The sequence below is a fragment of the Arachis stenosperma genome, chromosome 7 (genome assembly GCF_014773155.1).
Source record: "Arachis stenosperma cultivar V10309 chromosome 7, arast.V10309.gnm1.PFL2, whole genome shotgun sequence".
Lineage (NCBI taxonomy): Eukaryota > Viridiplantae > Streptophyta > Magnoliopsida > Fabales > Fabaceae > Arachis > Arachis stenosperma.
Genome location: NC_080383.1, coordinates 79,864,761 through 79,888,834, shown reverse-complemented (window position 1 = coordinate 79,888,834; position 24,074 = coordinate 79,864,761).

Genomic DNA, 24,074 nt, shown 5'->3' with positions numbered 1-24,074 from the left:
ATGTCTGCAACTTGCTGATGGCTCCATTAAATATCCATCAGGCATAATTGAGGACATGATTGTCAAGGTTGGGCCATCCACCTTTCCAACTGATTTTGTAGTGCTGGAAATGGAGGAGCACAAGAGTGCAACTCTCATTCTAGGAAGACCTTTCCTAGCAACTTGACGAACTCTTATTGATGTGCACAAAGGGGAAGTAACCCTGAGAGTCAATGAGGATGAGTTCAAGTTGAATGCTGTAAAAGCTATGCAGCATCCAGACACACCAGATGACTGCATGAGCGCAGACATTATTGACTCTTTGGTAGAAGAGATCAATATGACTAAAAGTCTAGAATCAGAGCTAAAGGACATCTTTAAGGATGTTCAGCCTGATCCGGAAGAACCAGAGGAAACAAAAGAATTTTTGAAAATTCCTTAGGAAGAGGATAAGCCTCCCAAATCTGAGCTCAAACCACTACCACCATCCCTGAAGTATGCATTTCTGGGAGGGGGTGACACTTTTCCAGTGATCATAAGCTCTGCTTTAAATCCACAGGAAGAGGAAGCACTGATTCAAGTGCTAAGGACACACAAGACAGCTCTTGGGTGGTCCATAAGTGATCTTAAGGGCATTAGCCCAGCAAGATGCATGCACAAGATCCTATTGGAGGATAATGCCAAACCAGTGGTTCAACCACAAAGGCGGCTAAATCCAACCATGAAGGAGGTGGTGCAGAAAGAGGTCACTAAATTACTAGAGGCTGGAATTATTTATCCAATTTCTGATAGCCCCTGGGTGAGCCCTGTGCAAGTTGTCCCCAAAAAGGGAGGCATGACAGTGGTTCATAATGAAAAGAATGAACTGGTTCCTACAAGAATAGTTACAAGGTGGCGCATGTGTATTGACTACAGAAGGCTCAATACAGCCACCAGAAAGGATCATTTTCCTTTACCATTCATAGACCAAATGCTAGAAAGACTAGCTGGTCATGATTATTACTGCTTTTTGGATGGCTATTCAGGTTACAACCAAATTGCAGTAGATCCTCAGGACCAAAAGAAAACAGCATTCACTTGCCCTTCTGGCGTGTTTACCTACAGGAGAATGCCTTTTGGTTTGTGTAATGCACCTGCAACTTTTCCGAGATGCATGCTATCCATCTTCTCTGATATGGTGGAGAAGTTCCTGGAAGTCTTCATGGATGACTTCTCAGTATATGGAAACTCATTCAGCTCCTGTCTTAACCATCTAGCACTTGTCCTGAAAAGGTGCCAAGAGACTAACCTGGTATTAAACTGCGAGAAATGTCACTTTATGGTGACTGAAGGAATTGTCCTTGGCCACAAAATTTCAAGCAAGGGAATAGAGGTGGATAAAGCAAAGGTAGAGGTAATTGAAAAATTACCACCACCTGCCAATGTTAAGGCAATCAGAAGCTTTCTGGGGCATGCAGGATTCTACAGAAGGTTTATAAAGGATTTTTCAAAAATTGCAAAACCTCTGAGCAACCTGCTAGCTGCTGACACACCATTTGTGTTTGACACACAGTGTTTGCAGGCATTTGAGACCCTGAAAGCCAAGCTAGTCACAACACCAGTCATCTCTGCACCAGACTGGACATTACCATTCGAATTAATGTGTGATGCCAGTGACCATGCCATTGGTGCAGTGTTGGGACAGAGGCATAACAAGCTTCTGCATGTCATTTATTACGCCAGCCGTGTTCTAAATGACGCACAGAAGAATTACACAACCACAGAAAAAGAGTTACTAGCAGTGGTGTATGCCATTGACAAGTTTAGATCTTACTTAGTAGGATCAAAGGGGATTGTGTACACTGACCATGCTGCTCTTAAGTACTTACTCACAAAGCAGGATTCAAAACCCAAGCTCATAAGATGGGTGTTGTTTCTGCAAGAGTTTGATATAGAAATAAGAGACAGAAAAAGGACAGAGAACCAAGTAGCTGATCATCTGTCCCGAATAGAACTAGTAGCTGCGGCGTCCCTCCCTTCTACTGAGATCTCTGAGACTTTTCCGGATGAGCAACTCTTTGCTATTCAGGAAGCTCCATGGTTTGCAGATATTGCAAATTACAAAGTTGTGAGGTTCATACCCTAGGAGTACAGCAGGGTGCAAAGAAAGAAATTAATTTCAGATGCCAAGTACTACCTATGGGATGAGCCATATCTCTTTAAGAGGTGTGCAGACGGAATGATCCGCAGATGTATACCCAGAGAGGAAGCACAAAGGATCCTGTGGTATTGCCATGGATCACAGTATGGGGGACATTTCGGAAGTGAGCGAACAGCCACTAAGGTCCTCCAATGTGGCTTCTACTGGCCTACTCTCTATAGAGATGCCCGAGAGTTTGTGCGTAACTGTGATAGTTGCCAAAGAGCTGGTAACTTGCCTCATGGATACGCCATGCCTCAACAAGGGATCTTAGAGATTGAATTGTTTGATGTATGGGGGATTGACTTCATGGGTCCGTTCTTACCATCATACTCAAACACGTAAATTCTGGTGGTAGTGGACTATGTATCTAAGTGGGTAGAAGCAGTTGCTACACCCACTAATGATACTAAGACCGTGCTGAAATTCCTCCAGAAACACATCTTCAGCAGATTTGGTGTTCCCAGAGTCCTAATCGGTGATGGGAGCACTCATTTCTGTAATAAACAGCTCTACTCTGCTATGGTCCGATATGGAATTAGTCACAAAGTGGCAACCCCATATCATCCACAGACAAATGGGCAAGCTGAAGTCTCTAACAGAGAGCTAAAAAGAATCCTGAAACGAACTGTAATTGCCCGTAGAAAGGATTGGGCAAAGAGCTTGGATGATGCTCTGTGGGCATACAGAACAGTATTCAAGACTCCAATAGGAACCTCTCCATACCAACTTGTGTATGGCAAGGCCTGTCATCTACCCGTGGAACTGGAACATAAATCCTACTGCGCAACCAGATTCCTAAACCTGGACGCTAAGTTAGCTGGTGAAAAAAGATTGCTCCAGCTGAATGAGCTAGATGAATTTAGACTCAGTGCCTTTGAAAATGTAAAAATTTATAAGGAAAAGGCAAAGAAGTGGCATGACAAGAAGTTGTCATCCAGAGTCTTTGAGCTAGGACAAAAAGTTCTGCTCTTCAACTCTAGGCTCAGACTGTTCCCAGAAAAACTTAAATCTCGATGGAGGGGTCCATATGTGATTACAGGAGTGTCACCATATGGATATGTTGAGCTTCAGGATGCTGATTCTGACAAGAAGTTCATTGTTAATGGGCAGAGGATCAAGCATTATCTTGAAAGCAATTTTGAGCAAGAATACTCAAAATTGAGGCTTGAATAATTCTCAGTGAAGGTCTAGCTAAAGACAATAAAGAAGCGCTTGCTGGGAGGCAACCCAGTCATTAGCAGGTTATCTGTTTTGTTTAATCAAAGTTTGATACATATTCTCAAAGGGGAAATTATCAAAATTGAAGGAATTCACAGAGTTACAGAAGGATTCAGTGCAGAAAGCAGAGAAAAAGAGCTTGCTGGCAAAAAAAATGCCAGTAAGGGGTACTTTGGGTGTTAAACGCCAGAATGGGCACCATTCTGGGCGTTTAACGCCAGTAAAGTTGCCTTTTTGGGCGTTAAATGCCAGAATGGGCACCATTCTGGGCATTTAACGCCAGGTGTGCAGCATCCTGGGCGTTTAGCAAAACGCCCAGTGATGAAGGGATTTCTGGCGTTTAACGCCAGCCAGGGTACCTGGCTGGGCGTTAAACGCCCACAATGGCCAACATTTGGGCGTTAAACGCTAGAATGGATACCATTCTGGGCGTTTAACGCCAGAAAGGTGGGGGACAGAGATTTTGCTTTCCAATTCAAATTTTTTTCAAACTTTCCTGTTTTGATCCATAATTTTCTACAAAAACACATTTCAAACTTTCATCATTCACCTTCAAATTTTCAAAAAATTAAAATCATTCTTCAAATCTCTTTCAAATCCTTCCCAAATCTTCTTCAAAAACTCAAAAATTTCTCAAATTCTTTCCATATCTTCTTAAATCTCCTTCAAAACTTTCGAAATCTCTCCCCCTCCCTTATAAATACACGTTCGGCCATCCCTTTCTCCCCACCATTCGAATTTTCTCTCTTTCTCCCTCCCATCTTTCCTTTCTTTTGCTTGAGGACAAGCAAACCTCTAAGTTTGGTGTGCTTTTCCGTGATCACTAAGCTAAGATTCATCAAGATCATGGCTCCTAAGGGAAAACAAACCAATTCAAGAGGCAAGAAAGAGAATAATCCAAAGAGTCTTTGGAATCAAGAGAAGTTCTTAACCAAAGAACATGAATACCAGTATCACAAAATAATGGGTCTGAGGTCAGTGATCCCGAAAGTCAAATTCGATCTAAAAGAAGATGAATATCCGGGGATCCAAGAGCAAATTCGAAACAGAGGATGGGAAGTTCTAACCAATCCTGAGATAAAGGTTGGAAGAAATATGGTTCAGGAATTCTACTCAAATCTGTGGCTGACAGATAAGCAGAGAATGACTGGAACTGCTTTCCATACTTACAGAACCATGGTCAGAGGGAAAGTTATCTACTTCCATCTGGACAAAATAAGAGAGATCTTCAAATTGCCTCAACTGCAAGATGATCCTAAATCCTTTAATAGGAGGATGGTGAGAGCAGATAAGGGGTTGGATCAAGTTCTAGAGGACATATGCCTCCCTAGAACTAAGTGGATAACCAACTCAAAAGGTGTTCTAAACCAACTCAAGAAGGGAGATCTCAAACTAATCGCAAGAGGCTGGCTAGACTTTATTGGGCGTTCCATATTGCCCACTAGCAACCGTTCTGAAGTCACTATCAAGAGAGCAGTGATGATTCATTGCATTATGATGGGAAGAGAAGTGGAGGTTCATCATCTGATTGCTTGTGAGATCTACACAATTGCAAACAAGAATTCCACTGAAGCCAAACTGGCTTACCCAAGCTTGATCTCTTTGCTCTGTAAAGATGCTGGGGTGAGGATGGGAGTAGATGAATTCATCCCAATTGAGCACCCAATCACCAAGAGGTCAATGGAAGGACAAATGCAAGATAACTCTATCAAAAGAAGGGCGCAGGAGTTCCTCCCTGAACTTCCTGAAATTGACTATTGGACTCGTCTAGAAGCATCTGTTGCCAAGCTGCAAGAAGCTATGGAACAAATTAAGGAAGAACAGCAGAATCAAAACTGCATGCTCTGCAAATTGCTGAATGAACAAGAGAAGCAAGGGCGTGAGCTACAGGAATTGAAGCGCCAAAAGCTCTCCCTTGAAGGGTCAAATACCCCACAAGTTGAGGGAGCATCCACTTCTCAAAATCAAGGTTGTTGAGTCCTAACTCTGTGATAACCTCTATCATTAGGAGTCTATTTAATTTTTTTGTTCTCTATTACTATTAGTCTTATCTTATATCTATTTTTGAGTTTTGTTCTTAATTCATGATTAATAAAAATTTAAGGTTCATGTCTTAAAGCTATGAATGTCCTATGAATCCATCACCTCTCTTAAATGAAAAATGCTTTAATCACAAAAGAACAAGAAGTACAGGATTTCGAATTCATCTTTGAAACTAGTTGAATTAGTTTGATGTGGTGACTATACTTTTTGTTTTCTGAATGAATGCTTGAACAGTGCATATGTCTTTTGAATTTGTTGTTTTAAGAATGTTAAAATTGTTGGCTCTTGAAAGAATGATGGAAAAGGAGAAATGTTATTGAGGATCTGAAAAATCATCAAGATTCTTGAAGCAAGAAAAAGCAGTGAATACAAAAAAAAACGAAAAAAAGAGAAAAAATAATAATAATAATAATAATAATAATAATAATAATAATAATAATAATAATAATAATAATAATAATAATAATAATAATAATAATAATAATAAAGTTATGATCCAAGGCAAAAAGAGTGTGCTTAAGAACCCTGGACACCTCTAATTGGGGACTCTAGCAAAGCTGAGTCACAATTTGAAAAGGTTCACCCAAGTATGTGTTTGTGGCATATATGAATCCGGTGGTAATACTGGAAGACAGAGTGCTTTGGGCCACAGCCAAGACTCATAAAGTAGCTATGTTCAAGAATCATCATACTTAACTAGGAGAATCAATAACACTATCTGAATTCTAAGTTCCTATAGAGGCCAATCATTCTAAACTTCAAAGGATAAAGTGAGATGCCAAAACTGTTCAGAAGCAAAAAGCTACTAGTCCCGCTCATCTAATTGGAGCTAAGTTTCATTGATATTTTGGAGTTTATAGTATGCTCTCTTCTTTTTATCATATTTGATTTTCAGTTGCTTGGGGACAAGCAACAATTTAAGTTTGGTGTTGTGATGAGCAGATAATTTATACGCTTTTTGGCATTGTTTTTAGTATGTTTTTAGTATGTTTTAGTTAGTTTTTAGTATATTTTTATTAGTTTTTAGTTAAAATTTACTTTTCTGGGCTTTACTTTGAGTTTTTGTGTTTTTCTGTGATTTCAGGTATTTTTTGGCTGAAATTGAGGGACCTGAGCAAAAATCTGATTTAGAGGCTGAAAAGGACTGCAGATGTTGTTGGATTATGACCTCCCTACACTCGAAGTGGATTTTCTGGAGCTACAGAAGCCCAATTGGCGTGCTCTCAACGACGTTGGAAAGTAGACATCCTGGACTTTCCAGCAATGTATAATAGTGCATACTTTGTCCGAGATTTGATGGCCCAAACCGGCATTGCAAATCAGCTTCAGAATTCCCAGCGTTTAACGCCGAAACTGGCACAAGAATTGGAGTTAAACGCCCAAATTGGCATAAAAGCTGGCGTTTAACTCCAGAAAAAGTCTCTACACATGAAAGCTTCAATGCTCAGCCCAAGCACACACCAAGTGGACCCCGGAAGTGGATTTTTACGTCATTTACTCATTTCTATATACCCTAGGTTACAAGTTCACTATTAATAGGACCTTTTGATATTGTATCTGCACCTCATGACACTTTACACGTTTCTCATTGTATCTTCTATAGCATGAGTCTCTAAACCCCATGGTTGGGGGTGAGGAGCTCTGCTGTGTCTTGATGGATTAATGCAATAACTACTGTTTTTCATTCAATCACGTCTGCTTCTATTCTAAGATATCACTTGTTCCTAAACCTGATGAATGTGATGATCCGTGACACTCATCATCATTCTCACCTATGAATGTGTGCCTGACAACCACCTCCGTTCTACCTTAGATTGAGTAGATATCTCTTGGATTCCTTAATCAGAATCTTCGTGGTATAAGCTAGAATTGATGGCGGCATTCAAGAGAATCCGGAAGGTCTAAACCTTGTCTGTGGTATTCTGAGTAGGATTCAAGGATTGAATGACTGTGACGAGCTTCAAACTCCTGAAGGCTGGGCGTTAGTGACAGACGCAAAAGAATCACTGGATATTACAACGACTTTAAACATATTTAATACTAAGATAGGAGCCTGTTAAAACTTAAAACCATATAATCTTTCTAAAAAAGGGACTTTTTTGTTGAAAGTATAAATACGTACATGCAGACCAGATACAATACTTACAAATTATATATATACATAATATTAATTTACAAGCATTACATATCACAATTCCTATCCCTTTTACAAAATTTGTAAAGATAAAGGCGAGGAAAACATAATATCTAAAACAATACAAAATATCGTGTAAACAGAAAATGAAATAAACTCTTCATGACTTCTTCGTCCATGTCCTAAAAAGGAAAAACCTATAGGGGAGTGAGAACATCGTCCTCACTGGTTCTCACTATAGGGTTAGAGAATTGCTATAATAAGATACGTACATTAAAATTGTTTTCAAGGTACAGTGATCGTTGCTCGCCTTATGCATCTTTTCAAAAACCAAATGTTTACATTCAAAAATCCAAAATCCTTTTTAAAAGAGAAATCTATTAATTCTTTAAAATCTAAAACTTTTTGTTTTATATAAAATATTAAAAGTTTTTCTACACAGTATGAATGACCAACCTGTTCCAAGCATAGGTTCATTAAGTCTATGCTAAACTAGTTTGATTTTTCATACTTCACTAAACCACAAACACAAACCAATCATGGTCTCTGACCCATCACATAATCAATCACGGGCCCAGGCCCAGACAACTCAATCAACATCCAATTCATCACATTCCAACCAATTTCAATCACAAACACAAGTAAAGAGGTTCAAACACAATCAAAGCAGTAACATCAAGTATAGCAATTTACAGTTAAACATAATTATTCACATAGGCAAACTAATTACATTATGCACACCCAAACAATGTCACATAGATGCATATAGTGAATACCTGTCCTATTGGCTGTGATATCACATTTTTGGTTCAACTGCCAACCCAACACATCCCCATGGGAATGTTTCCTTTCGGTCATGAATATAAATGGGAACCCCCAGGGATATCGTGCCCAGTACACGATCCAGGGATATAGTGCCCGACACACTCTTGTGATTCAGAAAGGATGTGAGTGAGATACTCTGCTTCAGTCCTCACATTAGCCAAGGATATAGTGCCTGGCATACTGTCCAGGGATATAGTGCCTGGCACACAGTCCAAGGATAAAGTTCCCAGCACACTACTTAAGGATATAGTGCCTGGCACACTCTTGCGACTCACATATCGCTTCTCAATCAGAACCAAACTCATCTTTGTCCTGATTTCAAAATAATTCTGGGCCCAGTTTCTTTCAAAAATCAAAACGTATTCAGTTTATATCTCGCCAAGAGTCATTTTTCCTCAAATCAATTTTGTTTAAAACCATACCGTTTTTGGTAACATTCTCCGAAAACTCGAAACAACTTCAAAATTGTCTCAATTATAAATCTCTTAAAAAAGACTCAAAAATCCTTCACTCTTAAATCCATTCGTTTAACCACTTTAAAGTCAAGAGTCGTTAATTAAAAATCCTTGACAAGGTCTCAAGACTTTAAGGGAGAATCTACCAAAATCTCAACTTCTTAAATTCATTAAAGATCTTCAAAAAACATTGTTTTCTTAATTAAATCAATCAAATAAAGTTTCTTATTTAAATCAAAATCCAATCATATAAATTAGAAGTTCCGAACCAATTTTCAAAGCCAAAACAATTTCAATTTCATTATTAAAACCAATTATTTCAACTTTTTCCCAAAATGTCACAAAACGACATCATTCAATCAAAGTCAAATTTCTTGTAAATTTATTAAAGTTCCTCTGAACAAAATCCTTAAGTCCAACTCAAAACATAAGCCTTTTTAATATTTAAAATCGATCTTAGAACATAATACTTTTCTTAAGTAATTTAAAATCGTAAAGTAATTCTTTTCTAAATAAACAGAACTCGTGACATATATTTTTCTTAAATAAATTAAATTTGAAACATAAGTATTTCCTTAATAAATTGAATAATACAATTTCTCAAATACAAAATTTTCTAAATACATTTAAAAAAAAAGTCTCAGAATCTATGGAAATTTTGGCAGCACCTTCCCTAAAACTTGGACTTTGCCACCTTTTTTGGCTCCCAACCAAATCATTCCCCAACCCTTTCCAACGGGTTCAAAACCAAATCAATTCAAAATCAAGTTGATTCCAACAATTCATATCATTTTCATATCTCAAGAAAACTGATTCAAAATCAAATCATTTTCAATGAATCAAACTCATTTCCAAAAATTTAAAGAAACAATTCAGCTACCTTCCGTTTAACAAAACCAAACCATAATCCAATCAAACAAAAAATCATATTCATCAAAAACAGCTAGACAATACATAAGACTTATACAATCACTAAGAAGTGTATTTCTCACATTAATATTCATTTATAACAATTCCAAATTATAAAATTGAGTTTTTAGCAAAAGTCCCTACCTCGATAAGCGAACCCATAAACCAAACGCATCATAGGAAATTTTATCTATCGGCTCGCAGCTACTGGAAGCCGCAACCTGAGCTCCAAACCATTTTCGCAGCAACCACAACAACATTAAAGCAACATGCAACATTCAGAGCTCGACCCTACGTTGCCAGAACCTTAGAGTTTATAACCAAACATAACTAAAACTTATATGCTAGCGACCAAGATTTCGGAACAGAGACACCTACTATAACAAGGAAGAACAGCTGAACTGAATGGCAGTAACTTCGGTGGTGGCTCCGGCGGTGGAAACTCACGATAAATAAACTCCTAGCACAAACAACCTCAGCAACTACTCTCATGATAATAACAAACTTAACAGATAAAGAAGATATGAAGCAAGGTTAAAGCTTACCAAGAAGACAGAAGCTTCAGTGGCGGTTTCCGACGGCAGCAGCGGTGACGATGGCTCGACGGCAGCGATGCAGGTGGCTTCCTTCCCCTCCATCGCATTTTGGTTTCATTTCCCTCTTCTCTTCTAGCACTAAAGTGGCCACTAACGTGGCTCTTGTCTGCTTCTTCTTACTTGAAATCAAACAAAAAAAGTGGATGAAAGTCTTGCTCTTGATCATGAGATGATGCATCATTCATTTTATCATTCAACCCTTGCATTATTCTCATGAAATTGTTAAAAAATTATAATGTTTGCTTGAATCAAAGTGTGAATGCATATTCAACCAAATACTTGTTTATTGCCTAAGAAAATACATGAAACTAACCTAAAACACACAAAAAATGGCTAGTGAAACTAGCCAAGATGCCCTGGCATCACAACACCAAACTTAAATCTTGCTTGTCCTCAAGCAAGTGATAGACCATAAGAAGAATGAATGAAAATACAAGAGATATAAGTTCTTATTCAGAAAATTCAAACCCTTGGTTCATGGGGTTTTATGCATAGCAACTTAGGTTCATGTTCTTGCTGGTTTCTAGGCTATAACATGCTCTTGAACACTTAATCTATTGCCTTCTATGAGACCCTTATTCATTTATCCTTATTTTAGCTCTACTTTGTTTTTCTTTTCTCTTTAGAGCTTATTACTTTCTTAGACTAAGTGCTCTGTGTTGAGGCAACTCTTTATGATAAGCTTTCACCTAACACTCCCGAACCAGTTGGTTCAAGGTGCTAGGTATTGAGACACCCCTAAGGACTTACTCACTCAAGTCTCTTCTCAGCACATACACACCACAGGCACATGGTTTGTTATTTCCTTCCTAAGACCTTGGTGTCCAGCACCTTTTTGGGTTACTAAATGTTTTGTAACAAGGTTGCTCTTGATAGTGGACTTTCAGTTGACAATCCCAGGTTAGTTAACCTAAGTTGTCAAGTGATGAAGCACTCCTAAGAACTTACTCATCCAAGCAGATCCTTGTACAAAAACACCACAGACATATACCTCAAAGTTCAAACTATTGGTGCCTAGCCTTATTTCTTGCTCTTTTCTTTCTTTCTCATTCTCTTTTTCTCTTTTTAGGACCTTGTTTTTCATTTGAGTCTCATAGAATGCACTTCAAGCTCATAATTCAGGAGACATCTTAGCCTTGAACCTTATTGATGAATCAACTTAGCTAGCAAACACCACCATAAACACTAGGACTTTATTCTACAAGTATTGGACTTCACTCTTGTTTTTCATAACATTTTCTTTTATTGAACTCAAGAAACAAGCATACAATCATAAGCATTGGTGCAGTGGCCTAAACAACTAGGCTAGCAAGTAAAAGATAAGCTAAAGAAACTAATTGCAAGAACATATTGAAATTCCTAAGCTAACTATGGAAGCATGTTCTATTTCATACATGATTTTCCTTATTTAAAGCTTTAAAAGAAACTCCACCACCTTTCATTCATTGATGTGCTTTCCCTTCTTGTTCCTCTCCTCTTCTTGGTCTCTTTCCTAGTTGCTTGCATCTCCTCTTTCTTTGTGTTTTTCGTTTAACTTCTTCCAGAATCCAGCATTTTCCATCCTCTTTCTCAATACTTCTTTGTGGTATTTTTCCCTTCCTTCTTCCTGCTCTTTTCGCTCTTTATAGACTGCATCATATCTTGGAATTGTTGTGTGCAAATTGTGCATGTACTCGGCCACGTAAGTTAGCTTGGTTTGGGTATTTATACCATAGTCATCCCTGTTTATTTGTCTCCCTTCATTAAGCACATTGAACTCATTGAATGCCTTCATTTGAGCAATTTAGTGTTGGTTGAGTTATTGAATTCTCTTTTCTTGATGCACTTGTCTTTCGGACACTTGGTTAATGGCTTGAGAAAGTTGGGAGTAGTGCTCCTATTGTTGCTCTATTAGTTGCTTGTGCAACTCCTTTTGGTGATTTAGCAAGTGAAACTGAAAGTGTTCTAGTTGCTCTTGTCCATCCACATATCACTTTCTTAGATCTTCAATAACTCCTTAGATATGGCTCATGTCGATGGTGACCGAAGTATGTTGCTCTTCTTGTTGAGGCTCTTCTTGTTGTTGCTTCACTTGTTGTGCTTCTTCTTGAAGCACCCTCTTCCTTCTCTGAGGTCTTCTTAGCTGTTGAGCAGGCGCGACATAATTCATCTGCTGAGGCGTGATTAGTTTCCCATGTTTTAGCCATATGGGGTTGGTGTCCTCAAAAGCCACTTTGGCTTTCATACACAGCCTTAGGATAGTGCTTGGATATCCCAACCAGGCTTCCAGATCATTTTTCTCTGAAATCTCTTGGATACCTTCAGCTATGATTTCATTAACATTGATGTCTCTACCCTCTCATTATGCAGTGTACCACGGTAGCTCGAGCAATGTTGACCTCTGAATTGTTTGAGGCAGGGAGAATGTACCTTCTCACGATCTCAAACCATCCCTCAGCTTCAGGGATAAGGTCTCCTCTTCTGATATACCTTGGTTTTCTGTCAGAGTACCTCACCCAATCAGCCCCTACAACATATATGTCGTTCATAATTTCCTCACAATCAGGGTCATTGTTCCTTCTTGACTCAAAACTGGCCTCTTCGAAGGGCCTTGATCTCAACTGAAGAACTTTCATGATGACATTGGGGCTGAAATTAATTTCGGTCCCTCTCACATAGCTCTTAAAAGTGGGGGCTTTGCTTGTGTCTTCCTTCACTACATTAGCATAGAACTCCTTGATGAGATTTTCATTTATCTTTGTGATTGTGTCCATGAGCACTTGCCACCTCCTTCTTTTAATCTTCTCTTTAATCTACGGGCATTCACCATCATTGAATTGGAAAGCAAGCTCCGGCAATATTTTCTTGGATTCCATCCATCCAAGTTGGATTTCATGGAACACAGATTTGAACCTCCAATCATCAAAGGGAATGCTTTCCACAGTTCCTTTCCCTTTCGTCTCCTAGAGCTTGTTGCTGCCACGGGTGATATTGTGCTAGAAAAGATATAAGTGTGGAAGGTTATGACTTAAAAAAGAGGTTAGATGGTGATCAAGAGTGCTAAGTACAAGAAGAGAAAGTGTGGGTGTGGATAAAGGAAGGTGACCAAAAGCAAAAGGGTGTGAAGGTAGCTTGTGGCAGAATGAGAATTGGAATATCGAAGTGGTTTTTGGGTTCGGTTACATGGGTTGAAGGCTATTTATATCGAAAGATGGTAAGTGAATGAAGGGTGTGGATTAACCTTGTAGGCCGAAAATTGATGGTGGGGGTGTGAAGTGATATGGGCACAAGGATCACTACTTTATGAGGTGGTTGGGTTCGATCTTCAAAGATAGAGGTTATGACACATTGATCTCTTCAATGCTTGCATGGTAGCACTTCCCAAGGAACTTTATTCAAAGACATGTGTCTAGTCTTCTATAAAGTGGCCGAACTACCCTCCTTGCCTTGTCTCATCAATTCCATCCATTTCTTTCTTTAATTTCCTATGCAAAACAATAAAAGAAAAACAAAAGTTGAGTCTTATATGTGGCAGCAAAATGAAATATACGGCCAACTACTTTTTTAAATTTTTTTTCAATAATCAACTAAAACAAACTAAGTATTACTCATGACTTCAAATCAAATAGGCTTCTTAGGAGTCAGGCACGCAACATTAATGAACACCAAACTTAAGTTGTGATCATGTGGTACAAGAAGAGTTAATCAAAGCTCCTATACATGATATGATTATCATATATCTTCTTAGTGTGCATCACAACACCAAACTTGTTGTTCACTATGTGTTCCAAGAATTAAATTAAGTGCTTGTCAATTTAAATTTAATTTCATGAGTGCTAATTTATTAACTACTATCAAAAATATAAATTCAAAGGATATAAAGCATGGGTTGTCTCCCATGAAGCGCTTCTTTATCGTCATTAGCTTGACGGTTGGCCTTTGTTAGGGAGGGTTGTAAAGCCTCAAATCTTCTTCTCTTACAGTGAATTTGTCTCCGCTTGCTTCTTTAAGAATCTCTACATGCTCCAAGGAAAGGAATTAGCGGGATTAGCGGCTGGTGAATAGATATCATTCTGTCCCCTGGAGAAAGTCCTTTGTATGGATATTTTTATTTTTCCATCTCTTTGGTACCTTCTTCCCAATCCTCCTTTCTCCTTCAAGTGCTTTGGTGATTCCTGTGTCCGGAGGGTTCTTGTTGATTGTTTCTCTTGAATCTTGTGGTTTCAGCTCCTCCTTGGGCTCATTTGATTGTTGTACCACTTGAACTTCTTGTTCTTCCACCAAAGATGTCTTTAGACGCTTTGATTGCAATCCACTACTTGTTTCCTCCAGGAATGGCTCCTTGTGATCATCCTTCAGGTCTTTATTCTCTTTTTCAGATTCATGTGACATGAAATGTGAGTTGTTCATCATGTATTCTCAATATCAAATCTCCTTACTCAACATCTATGAGTGCTCTAACTGTGGCTAAGAATGGTCTCCCCAGAATGATTGGATGAAGATGGCTTTCTTCCATCTCAAGAACAACAAAGTCTGTAGGGAGAAAGTACTTCCCAACCTTCACCAGTACATTTTCAACTATTCCTAGTGCTTGTTTTTGGGTCTTGTTTGCCAGTTGAAAGATTATGTTCGTAGATTTCAACTCATTGATTTGCAGTTTCCTCATGAGAGATAGAGGCATTAAATTTATGCTCGCTCCCAGATAAAAAAATCCTCTATCAATTATTGTGTTTCCTATAGCACAAGGGATGTGAAAACTCCCTGGATCCTTCTTCTTTGAGGGTAACTCCTTCTGGATAAGGGCACTGCATTCTTTATTCATCACTACTATTTGTCCACCCTTCAATGGGCTTTTTCTTGGTTAGCAACTTCTTCATGCATTTGATATATGAGGGCATCTGTTGAAGGGCTTCAATGAAAGGTATATTGATATGAAGAGACTTAAATGTATCTGGGAACCTAGAATATGTCTTCTCCTTTCCACCAGCCTTGAGTCTCTGAAGGAATAGTGCCTTTGGTATATATGGTTTCAGGATTTCCTTCTCCATTGGCTCCTCTATTTGTGTAGGGTCAAGTCCTTGCTCTACCCCTGCCAAGCACTCCTTTGGTTCCCCTTGACTGTGCTCTATTGGCTTGCTAACTTCTTCCTCCAAAGTCTATTCACCTCTTAGAGTGATAGCCTTGCATTTTTCCCATATCACATTCTTTGTTTCTCCTCTTAGATTCTTCTCAGTGTCACTTGAAAAACTATCAGCGGATTTGGGGATTTGTTGAGAAAGGTACCCTACTTGAGATTCAAGCTTCTTATTGGTATCTCCCTAGTTCTTCATATTAGACCTTACTTCCTTTTTGAATGCTCTGTTGTCTTGAGACTCCTTGCAATGATTTTCAAGGATGGCATCAATCTGGGATAGTCTTTCCTCAGATGGTGATGGTAGGTTGAAATTAAGAGGTTGAGAATGGCTATTTGGTGCTTGATTTGGAGGCTAGAAAGAGTTATTGTATGGGGTTGATATGGTCTTTGATTGGGGTGTTGGTAGGTGAAATTGTTATATTGGTTGGAGTTTTGGGGTCAATGATCTTGGTTCTGGGTTCGCTAGTTTCCCCACCCAGAGTTTGGGTGGTTCTTCCAACCAGGATTGTAGGTTTTGGAGTATGGATCATAGGGTTGTCTTGATGAGTTTCCAACATAATTAGCTCGCTCTCAATCATCTCTTTCCTCTGTATTCACCCCTTCTTGAATTGGTGGTGGGGTAGTGATTGCTGCAACTTGGTTCCTCTCCATCTGCTTGGTGAGATCAGCTAATTTTTTGGTAATCAGCTTGTTTTAAGCTAGCAATGCATCCATATGATTTTACTCCATCACTCCTTTATTTGGGTTTCTATCAGAGGCATAGAAGTACTCATTGTTGGCCACAGTTTCTATGATATCTATGGCCTCATCAATTGTCTTCTTATTGAGAGAACCTCCTGAAGAGTGATCTAAGGCTTTCTTTTATTCTTGTGACAATCTTTCATAGAAAATGTGCATTTGTACCCATTCATTGAACATTTCCGGAGGGCACTTTCTTGTCAACTCTTTGTATCTCTCCCATGCTTCATAGAGAGTTTCACCATCTTGTTGCCTAAATATTTGTACCTCAGCCCTCAACCTGTTAACTCTTTGGGGAGGGTAAAATCTTGCCAAGAACTTATTCACCAAATCTTCCCAAGTTATTGATGAGTGAAAAATTGATTCCACACAAACTAACCGTCAAGTGTACCGGGTCGCATCAAGTAGTAAAACTCACCGGAGTGAGGTCGATCCCACAAGGATTGATGGATCAAGCAACTTTAGTGGGATTATTAGTCTAGTTAAGCGAATATTGATGAATTGAGTGGAATTTAACAAACAGACTGTAAATTGCAAGGAACTTAAAGTGCTAAAAGTAAAAGACAGCATGTAAATTGCAGAAACGTAAATGGTAAGAAACTTAAATTACATGAAAAATAAATTGCAGTAAATGTAAAGGGCTTTGGATGCAGGAAAATTAAAGAGGCAGTAAATCAAAGTACTCAAAATGAACTCAAGAACAATTAACAGAAAGAAAAATTCATTAGGGATTAGAGATATCATAATCCACAATGAATCAAATGGGTCTCAACTCCTTTCTCAATCATATGAGTAGATCTATGGCAAATTGAAATTGATTGGATTCTAATTCCTTGGCAACCCAATCTCTCTAATCACAATCAATCTTGCCAATTCCTTAATCTAATTTTCATGAGAAGAGGTTAAGTGCATGTCTCTCATCCATAAGCCACACTAACTCTCAAGATCTCAATTCCTCCTGAATGGTGTTGATCAAGAAAGTAGTAAAGGACAGAGCCCCAATTCTAATGCCCATGATTCCCCTTCCGAGGTTCACACAAGCATTCAACAGATTCAAACCCCCTTCTGAAGTGAATGAACCTCATTCAAAACAGAGGATATCCTATAGATTCCGAAACAATTGAGAAGAAGAAGAAGTTCACTCAATCATGTGAATTATAATAGAGCTCCTCCCCTAATAAATTGGGGTCAGTGGATCATCGCTCTAAGAACACTTGTAGGAAATTTAAATTGCTTGAAAGTAAATCAATCTCAATGCTAAAGCAGATGTAAAATTACAGAAAGAAAAATTGCAGACGAGAAGTGTAAGAAATTGAACTTGCATTAACTAAACGAAATTCAATACAACTGAAATGTAAAAGTGCTGAAAAGAAAAAGAAATTCTACGCTAAGCTCTCTGGAGTCTCTAATCCTCCAAGAGAACTCTGGAGTCTCTAATCCTCCAGCCTCTACTCCTACTCCTACTGCTCTGAACCTTACTACTCCTTCCTTTAATTCTATGAAACTAATGCCTTTATATAGGCTTTCCTAAATTACAAATTGAAATGAAATTGAAAACAAATCAAATCAAAATTAAATCTAGATGAATCATATGGCCTTGATTGAGTGATATAAATGGGCTTCCTTTCTTGTTAAAATGGGCTTGGAATGAAATTAATTGAACAAGAATTCTGCTCCCAGGAGAACGCAGCATCTTGAGGAGAGTGTAGCGCTCGGGGACCCACGCGTGCGCATCGTTTAGAAATTTGCATATCAACGCGTACGCGTCACCCATGCATACGCGTGGAATGCAAAATGTCACATCCACGCTTCGCTTCATTCACGCGTTCGCGTGCTTCTTCAGAAATGTTTCACCGATGCATACGCGTCGCCCATGCGTACACGTCGCTAGCTGAATTTTCCCACTCCATTTATCGCAGGCTTTCTTGGTTAAAGAGCATAGCGCTCTTGTCTAAGAGCGCTATTTCCTTCCACGAGTACACGTCCTTGATACATACGCGTCGCTGAAGAACGTAATGCTCTTTGAAAGAGAGCGTAGAGTTAATGTGCTCTTCTCCCCTTCTCTTTTCTGCTTCTTCCTTTGCTTTGCTTCTCTTCATTTATCATCAATCAAACACATACATCAAAGCCTTGCCAAATCACAAGATTTTGCATCATTCTTAACATCAACTATATCTTGCAGAAAATCTCATGAAAATGTATAAAATTAACAATGTTTGATTGAGTCAAGACAAACATGAATTCCTCACCCCATCACTTACTTATTACCTAAGAAATGCATGAAAACCAAGTAAAATAGATGAAAAAGGCTTGTGAAACTAGCCTAAGATGATTTGTTATTAGTTGTCAAGCTCTCCCTTGGAAAAAACTCTAGCCACTTTGCTGCTTTGTCTCTGAGAGAAAGGGGAAACAAAAGCAGTTTATAGGTGTTAGGGTGAACACCATTGGCCTTCACTGTGTCATAGATTCTCAAGAATGTGGTTAGATGTTGGTTGGGATCTTTCTGGACACTTCCTCCAAATGAGCAATTGTTTTGAACAAGGGTGATGAGCTGTGGTTTTAGCTCGAAGTTGTTGGCATGAATGGTTGTTTTAGGATGCTACTTCCACAATTCCCAGGATTTGGATTGATATAAGAGTCTAAAACTCTTCTCTCCTGCCCAACATGATTGGCTGCATCCTCTCTAACATTATTATGCACCTATCCTTCATGGTGGTTCTCTATATCATCCTCCATATTTATATCCAAGTCCTCCTCTTCTTCCTCTGCACCAATAACCCTCTTTCCTCTTACTTTTCTCCTTAATCTAAGGAAGGTCCTCTCAGGTTCAAATTCAAAAGAGGTTGAAGCTCCTCTTCTTCTACCTGTCATACAATCAGCAAAACACACTAGAAAGAGAAAAGTGAAGAGTTCACTCTTGTTAAGATTGTGGTTAGGGTGAGTGATGCAATTTATCAAACAATTAGTGGATTAGTTATGCGAAAATGTAAATAAGCAATAAAAACATGTAAAAATGCTGAGACTGAAAGTAAAATGACTGAAATAAAAAAAAGTAACAAAGGAAAAGAAAATATTCAATCTAGTTATCCTCCAATTCCATCATTGTCAATGCAAAATTAATCCCCGGCAACAGCACCATAAACTTGATGCACGAAAATCTGTATCGCTACAAATTTTTCTCAGCAAGTATACCAAATTGTCGTCAAGTAAAAACTCACAACAGAATGAGGTCGAATCCCACATGGATTGATTGGTTGAGAAATTTTAATTAGAGGAGTGTTCTAGTTGAACTAAGCAAAATTGGATTGAGAATTTTAGAAAATTAAATGGCGGGAAAAGTAAATAGCAAGAAATGTAAATAACTGATAGTAATTGACAAAATATAAAGTGCAGAAACTTAAATTGCAGAAACTTAAATGAGAATATGAACATCAAAATAAACAACAGAATATAGAGAATGGGACAAATCAGAAGTGGGACATCTCATTGGGCCTAGGAGATGTTGCATTCTCCGGATCAAGTTCATTCTCATGTCTTCCTCAATCCATATATTCATTGATCTCTTGGAAATATTAGGTGATTGAATCTCAATTTCTTGGCAATTCAATCTCTCTAAGCTTGAACAATTGCCAAATTCCTTGATCTAATTGCTCCTGGAAAGAGATGAAGTACGATCATTGATTATAACACATGTTTTTCTAGATCAAAGTATTGGTAAAATTATATGTGATGCGGAAAAAAATTATTCTTCCTTTAATAACTACCGGCAAGTGTACCGGGTCGTATCAAGTAATAAAACTCACAAAAGTGTGAGGTCGATCCTACGAGGATTAACAGATCAAGAAATCAATGGTTAATTGATTATCCTAGTTAGACGAATTATATTGGAGTGATAATCAAATAGGAAATGTAAATTGCATGAATGTAAAGGAAAACTATAAAGGGAAGAAAAGTAAAATGGCAAGAAAAGTAAAGTACAAGGAAGAAAAGTGCAGGAAATGTAAAGTGCAGAAAAATAAATGACTATAAAGTAAATGTAAAAACTGAAAATAAAATGAATATTGGGATCAAGAGATATTGCAATCCTCCAGATCATGTTCATTCTCATCTCTTCTTCAATCAATGCATTCATTGATCTCCTTGGCAATCTTAGGTGATTGGATCCCAATGTCTTGGCTTACCAATCTCTCTAAGCTTGAACAATTGCCCAATGTCTTAATTTAATTTCTCATGGGAAGAGATGAAGCTTGGTCACTGATTATACCACACACCTTCATAGATCAAAGTATTGGTAGGATTACATGTCACTCTATCCATCCAACCACCAACCCAATCCAACATGAGAAAGCATTTCTAGCATGATTTTCTCATTCCTCTGTCAAGGTTCCGATGAAATCCAGGTACGAACAATTTCTCTTCCGAGACAATTATTCAATTTGATGAAGATCGAAAGCTTTCAACAGAGCTCTCTAATCCAATGAAAAATAAGAACTATTAATGATCCTGTGAATTACTACAGAGCTCTCTATCCAATGAAAAGAGTTAGTTGTTCATTGCTCTATTCAAACAGAAAGAAAGAAAGTGCAGAAATAAAGATGGAGATTAAAAATTGAAATTGAAACTTCAAAGTTCATAAATGAAAATTACAAACTGTAACTAATCTAAGGAAGAAAAGAAAATAAAAGAAAAGGAAGAAGAGTGTAGGGGGGAGGGGTCTAAAGACCCACTCCCAGTGGTGTGTGCTAGGGAATGTGTGTGTGTGATTCTGGACTCCCCTCCAATCTAAAATAAATTCAATGTAGAAACTAAGGCCTTTATATAGGCTCTCCTAAATTACAAAATGAAATGAAATTAAAAGCAAATTACAATTAAATGAAAATTCCTTTTCTAGATGCTTCTTGTGGCCTTTATTGGTTGAGAATTGTGGGCTTGCTTGCTTGAACTTTGAAGTGGAGTTGAGAGAAGTGAATCAAATTGAGGTCCAGGGTGACTTGGCGTTAGTGCTGCCGTTAGCCACACTAATGCTACAAGTGTGGCATTAGTGCTGAAGTTAGTGTGGCTAACGTTGCCACTAACGTCATGACTTGCTCCAAGTTGGTGTTTTTGGGGCTTTAAAGATGCCTATTGTTTGTGCTCCAATTTCATGCCCAATATAAACTATTAAATATCGTTGGAAAGCTTTGAATTTCAGCTTTCTAATGCAACTAAAATCACCTCAATTGGGTTTCTGTAACTCAAGTTATGCTCCTTTGAAGGGGACAAGGTCGCCGGCATTGTTGCTAACGTTAGTGCTTAACGCTGCCACTAACGTCAGCGTTGATTGTGTTAATAATCACCAGGTTCTGAAGCTCAAACTTAATGTCCACCCTATACTATTATATATTTTTGGAAAGCACTGAATGTATACTTTCCAATTCAATTAAAATCGCATCATTTGGAGCTCTAAAACTCGAGTTATATTTCTTGGAAGGTGAAGAGGTCAGCTGGCCTTACTACATGTTGATACCATATTCATCTTTGCACTTTTGGGGTAGGCTTTCTCCCTCAAATTTAGTGCCCATCATGTAGTGCCATATATGATTGGAAATCTCTGGATTCCTACTTTCCAATGCTACTGGAATCACCTCATTTGAAGCATTGTGGCTCAAGTTATTCTTGTTTGAAGAAGGCATGGTCAGTCTGCCTGGTGAGATGTTGCCCACGTTAGTGGCACTAACGGGGCCACTAACGTGGGCTTATACATCCTTCGAAGACATTAGTGGCATTACCTATGCCACTAACGTTGCCAAGCTCCTTTTCTTCCACGTTAGTGCCCACGTTAGTGGCACTAGCGTGACCACTAACGTGGGTCTCTTCTGCTTGTTCTTTTTTCATGCTTCTTTTGTGCCTTTTACTTCCTTTTTCATAAATTTCTACAAATTCAAACCAAATCAAAGAATTGAAAGTAATATATGATTTAAGCACAAAAAAATACTCAATAATTAAGCATGATCAGTGAAATTTAAAGGTGAAAAAGCATAGAAAAACAAGTCATGATGCCTTGACATCAATATGTCACTATATTCATTCAACCCCTAACCCAGTCCAACACGAGAAAGCATTTCTAGCATGATTTCCTCATTCCTCTTCCAAGGTTCAGAGGAAATCCAAGTATGAGAAATTTTTCTCCCGAGACAATTGCTCAATTGGATGAAGATCAAAAGCTTTCTAGCAAATCAAGAGAATGGAAAGAAGAAGAAGAATAAAAACTATAATTGATCCATTGAATTACAACAGAGCTCCCTAACCCAATGAAGAGGGGTTTAGTTGCTCATAGCTCTAGAAATTAAATTGAAAATGAAAAATGCATTTTAAAAGTAAACTAAATTACAGAGAAAGTAAAATACAGAGTGTTTACAGTCCTGGATCCCCAGGTCTCGATCTCTTTTTTAGTTCAAAACTACCCCTATTTATACTACTTCTTTGATCTTCAGTTAAGTCTACAAGTCTTTAGATGTGGGCCTTTGAGCTCAATTGAAGCAGTTACAATCTCAGTGGGCTTTGCTCAACTTTCTGGAGGAGTTTGAGTCAGTTATCATTCACGTTAGTCAAGGCGTTAGTGTAGTTAATGTCAAGTGTAAAATCCTAGTTCGAAGACGTTAGTGATACTAAGTTTGTCACTAACGTCCCAACCTCTTTGAATTACGTTAACCCCACCGTTAGTGGCACTAACGTGGCGACTAATCTAGCCTTTCCTAACCTTTGATGACGTTAATGGTGTTAACTTTACCATTAAGGTCAAATCATCCTTTTCTCCACGTTAATGGCCCACGTTAGTGGCGTTAACGTGGCCATTAACGTGGGTATACCTTGGCTCAAAGACGTTAGTGGTGTTAACTTCACCACTAACGTTGTGAACTTCCTCCACTTCTAAGTTAGTGCCCACATTAGTGGCACTAACGTGGGCTTCTTGGCCGTTCCTAACGTTAGTGGAGAAGTTAACACCACAAATGTTACATCTCTTCCTTTGTTTCACGTTAATGCCCACGTTAGTGGCACTGACGTGGGCTTATGATGGCATTCCTAACGTTAGTGGTGAAGTTAACACCACTAACGTTGCAACTCTTTCTTCTTCCACATTAAATGGCCTTCAAAGACATTAGTGGTGCTAACTTCACCACTAACGTTGCAAGCTTTCCCTTTCTCCACGTTAATGGCCACGTTAGTGGCACTAACGTGACCACTAACATGGCTCTTCTCTGCTTCTTTTTACCTGAAATCAAACAAACAAAGTGTATCAAAGTCTTGCTCTTGATCATGAGATGATGCATCATTCATTTAATCAATCAACCCTTGCATTATTCTAATGAAATTGTTAAAAATTCACAATGTTTGCTTGAATCAAAGTGTGAATGCATATTCAACCAAATACTTGCTTATTGCCTAAGAAAATGCATGAAACTAACCTAAAACACACAAAAAATTGCTAGTGAAACTAGCCAAGATGCCCTGACATCATGGCGCAAGCTGGATGGTGACGGCGCGAATAAGCCCTTCCTCTTCTCTTCTCCCTCACTCCCTCAGCACTCCCTCTCTTCTCCCCTTCCCCTGATTCTGTTTCCCCTTCTTTCTTCTTTCTTTTCTTTTCTTTTCTTTATCTGGTGTGTGTGCGTGTTTCTGATTTGGGAAAGGGGTGGCGGCTAGGGTTTCATTTGGGTGAGAAGATGTGTGTTTGAGTGTAATTATGGTTAGGGTTTCTATTTGGGAATTTTAGGATTAATTTGGATTGGTGTTAATTTTAATCAAACTAGGATCTAGAGCATTAATTTAAAATCTAATTAAACCCATAAATTTACTTTTAGAAATATTATTTGTTGTATCAAATTACTAATTAGATTTCAAT